Source organism: Benincasa hispida, unplaced genomic scaffold (assembly GCF_009727055.1).
Source record: "Benincasa hispida cultivar B227 unplaced genomic scaffold, ASM972705v1 Contig245, whole genome shotgun sequence".
Taxonomy (NCBI): domain Eukaryota; kingdom Viridiplantae; phylum Streptophyta; class Magnoliopsida; order Cucurbitales; family Cucurbitaceae; genus Benincasa; species Benincasa hispida.
In genome coordinates, this window is record NW_024064773.1 from 1,190,832 (window position 1) to 1,195,665 (window position 4,834).

Here is a 4,834-nt window from a genome sequence, read left to right on the forward strand (position 1 = left end):
ATCACCGAGAGGTGTACGCCAAGGGAAAAGCAGAACAGTACTTATATCTTTAACGCAATTAAGGAATTTGCGCTGTTTATATTAGTTATCTTTTCTATTTCTGCTCCGCACATAAGACTTGGCACCACATAACACGATCTTTGTATAATCTTCACAATCAGCCTCGACCTCAATATCTTATATCATGTGACCTGTATCTTGTATGATCTTAGCTTAAGTTTACTTTATCGCAATTAATTTTATTATCGCATCTTTACCGCTTTACTTTACTTTATCGCATGCTTAAATACTTGTACACACAACTTTTATAAAATTGAAAAACCCCTGGTCGCATGTATCACAAATGTAACGCAATAGCCTCAAACAGTCCCTTTGTTCGACCTCGGATCACACCGAGAAATTTGCGGTAGAATTATACTTGGTTCCAATGCAAGGAAACTTGTGACAACGCACAACATACTACATGAACATCCATTAATAACGCATATCTAGAAGTAGTATCACATAAAGAAAATAAAGTTTCATTTGTAGCATTTTACAGACAACAAATACGTCGTAAACACAGTACCATAAGAGAGTTCCTCACTACTGGTGTAGTTAGAGTAGATCATATACGAACTGATAAAAACTTGGAAGATTCTTTGACGAGAGGACTGACTAGAGAGAAGGTTTTCAAAATCTCGGAAAGGATGAGACTCATGCTTATAAAGAGATGAATCACTGTGAGGAAAACCTAACATGTAGACTGAAGATCCCAAGAAATAAGTTCAACGGGTAATAACTGATCACTAGTGATAAAGTGAATCGTGCTAAAATGAATATAGAGTTCCCTTCTTGTGACCTAGAGTCTAAGCATGATATCCTGAAGCATAAGAAAGATTGAACTTAGTTCTTAGTGAGATCCATACTTGATGTCAAGTGGGGTACCTAGCTACATGAGTACTCTTGATAGACTCACCTATATGAATGTGGAAATGAAGGTCACTTCCTATGGAGTTCTTGGCATACTCTTTAGAGCGTTCATTAAACTGGGATACACATGCTAGGCCTTAAAGCACGGGCTTTTGAACTACACCCTAATGATACTGTGTGTAAGATGTTATTAGAGATAGAGTTCGAAACCAATAGTTACTCTAGTATATTCTGAATCATCTACACTACGTAAAGGTTCAAGTTGTAAGGCACTTTTGCTTATGCACAATGTTGTATAGACTGATATTACTCGATGAAAAATGCTTTTTTTATGTTTTTAAATTTTCAAGTGGAGGATTGTTGGTGAAAATTCAAACTTTTTTAAGAAAAAAAAAACTCTTTGGTTGAGAATCCCACATTGCTTATTTTTTAAAGATAAGTCTCCTTCTTATACTCCCAACTCGGGCTATGGGTTTGGACCCCAAGGGGTAACTATATTTTAGAGGGAGTGAGGAGTTAGACACAGACGGGCGTGGCAAGACGCGTGTGTGTGATTATTTTCTTATTAAAAATTATTATTATATTATTTATTTAATATTTTTCTTTTATTATTTTTAAACAAATAAAAAAGGTCTCAGTCTTTCACTCGCATCGATAATCCAGTCTTCCATTCGCGTCTTACCCACACGTGCTATGGCTCTACGCACCTCTCTCTCTATCAGTTTTGCTTAGCAGTTGGCCTTCGAGGATTATAAAAGGTGCGAACTATTTCATCAGTCTTCACTTTCATTTTCATTTTTCACAACTTTTCTCTCTCGACCTCTTCTTCCTTTCCATTTTCCATTCCCGTTTTTTTAGCATCTCAATCCTGAAGGGTGTCGTTTTTCGATTGGATCCAATGCAGTCCGATCGAGACAGTTTTGTAAATTCGAGGTTGTTTTATACTGGGGAAGATGTCGCACTTATGTAAAATTACTTGTATACTTGGGCAGAGCTGCGAAACGTCTTAAAGAGAGTGAGATCCACGACTCATCTGGTAACAAGTTCCTATTTTGCAGGTTTCGTTTTTTTCCTGATGACTACCGTTCGTGACTGTTCACTGCTCACAAATCTTGACCGACGGAGGGTAGCTGGTTCCAACAAGTTCTATTTTATTTTAATTTTTATATTTTCATTTATGTATTTTTAATATATCTTAAGTTTAGTAATGTAGTTTCTTTTTTTACGTGGTAAAAATAATGATTATATTAGTTTTCATGCAAGAAAAAAAATACTATTTAAATATATTTTCAAGTTTGTTAATAGAGATTTTTTTTTAAAAAAAAAAAAAAAAAGCTAAAATATCATTTTTATACCATATTTTTTAGACACACTCACTTTTAAGTGTCTACTTCCAGTAAGTTTTAAATTTTTAGTCTCTACTACTAGTTTATTGTTTTGTTTCCATATTTTTTTAAAAAAACTTATTAGCATTTTCACGATAAAATATGCACACATATGCATGTATTATATTTCCTCGATTATTATTATTAATTGACTTCGAATGACTAGATTTAATGAAAGCATGGAAAATTAAATTTAACATTTTAAAAATGCATAGACTAATATTGAACAAACTCCAAAGTACATGAATCAAAGTAGTATTTTAACAAAAAACGAGCAAGAAGACGGATAGGAGCAACTACTTTTTAAAATTATCAAAGCATGCAAATTAAAATAAAATAAAACTAAAAATATAGGGACTAAAATGATATTTTAAACCATATTACGTATAGATATTTTTTTAATTGAATATTTATTGTTATTTTTGGGTTAACACGAGCCACGTGGAAGTCGTGTGGAATCAAATGAGTTGAAGCAAATGGAAACAGAGGCAAATAAGGGAGGGGTATATCGGACATTTTACAAGTCAAAGTTTACCAAAGTTTTAGATATAACTGATTATCATCATCCAATTGACAACTACCAATGTAATTAATTGATTAATATACATTTTCTATTTTTATTATCGATCATTAGTTAGTTAATTTGTTAGAGAAGCTAAATAGCTTCAAATGTTCCATGAATGCTGACGTTTGTATTTGTCAAAATATATATATAGTCGGTATTTTAATTTTTATTGTGATATTAAATTTTATTGATTCGTCGTTAAAAGACGTTATATGGTACAATGGTTGTTGAAGGAAATTACTTCATTGTACCATCAATCTCTACTCAACATTGTATAATATCAAATATGAATTATGTTGGCTGGCAAACACGTGTATGGTTTGATTTAGTCAGACATTAAGTCATTATATTGAGTCGAATACGAGATATCGACTCCTTTTTATTACCTCATCTCAACCCTATTTTGGATTGTTTCAAAATATGTGAAATGATGAAAGGGATATACGTGAGATGTATTTTATTAATTAATTCATTAACAAATGTTTATTATGATCTCAATTTAAATGGTTAAACTAGATGGGTTTAGTAATGTATTCATAAAGATAAAAACAACAACTTTTACCACAATTTTTTTTTGAAATTCAATTATCAACTTTTTTCCCCCTTTCCATCTTAGCATGTTGAAATGGTTAAAATTGGTTTTCGGTAGCTTTTATACTAGTTTTGTAAATCTCTCTTATTCATTATTTGAAGAAGTTGGCAGAGATTCTTTTTGGTTGCCTATATGATTATCCTCTGCTATTGGTGAAGAGTTTTCGAATTTGTGATTTTAAGTAGTTCGAGAAGAAGAAAAATATGTTTAACTAAAAAATTATTTAATTAATTATTATTTGAGAGCGGTACATAAAACTAATAAAACTAGTCGTACACTTTGTACTTTATATCTTATGATACTATTAACTAATAAGAAAACAATCACTATTTTAATTTACTCATGTATTTAGTTTAGTATGTCAAAATATAATTTATCAAAGTCAACCATGAATTTGAAGGGAAAAACGAGTCATATTATAGTTCACATAAGTTCAAGTCTTTTTGAAATTTTGTTTTCTAAAAAAATGTATTTTTAAATGTTTGGTTAAATATAATTTTTAAAATGGCCGTGAATTACTATTTTTGTGGGTATTATTTATTTTGGCGACATTAAGATTTTAAATTAGAAATTGATATGGTTGATTTCAAATGTTTTTTTTTTGCTTTCGTGATTTTGTTCAACCGTTTTTTAGTTTAACAATACATAGGTAGAGGATACAAACTTTTAGCCTTTTAGTCAAGAATGGAGGTTTTCTTCAACTAATCTTTTTTTTTCTTAATAAACAAACCAACAAAAATTAGAGTGTACCATGACTAAGAAGAAAAGAAAAATCTCTTGAATACATTGAAACAATCCCAGAGGGAAACAATCATGCCACAATGCACTTGACCCCAAGCATCCTATCTGAGCTAGTTCATGAGTCGTTGTATTGTAAGAATGGGGCACGTATTGGAACGGAAAGAAGCTGTAATCTTCTTAATATCTGGCACATATTTAGTCAAGTCCACCTGGACTTTCATAATGTCTCTAAGCACCTGAATAACCACTAAGGAGTCATACAACACTAACATTTGAGATAACTCCATTCTGACAACCAATCGAAGACCCTCATAAATAGCCAAAGTTTCAGCACCTATCGAGCTCAATGATAGATTCCAAAATCCATGCGTAGATACCAATATAGACCCTGAGGAAGACTCAATTATCCCTAAAAAACCCACCACATAGGATTCCAACCTGCATGCTGCATCATGAAATATATTCAATCTAAATAACCACCATTTGAAGGGATGAATTCATGTTAATAGCTCGATTTTGTGCATTCTCATCAAATTTTACTTAATCTATTGTAAATTGAAGTTTTTGTTTTTAAATAAATTCATCGCACCATTCATCCATTACTCATTTAAGTTTGTGATTCAATTTTAGGAAATTAAA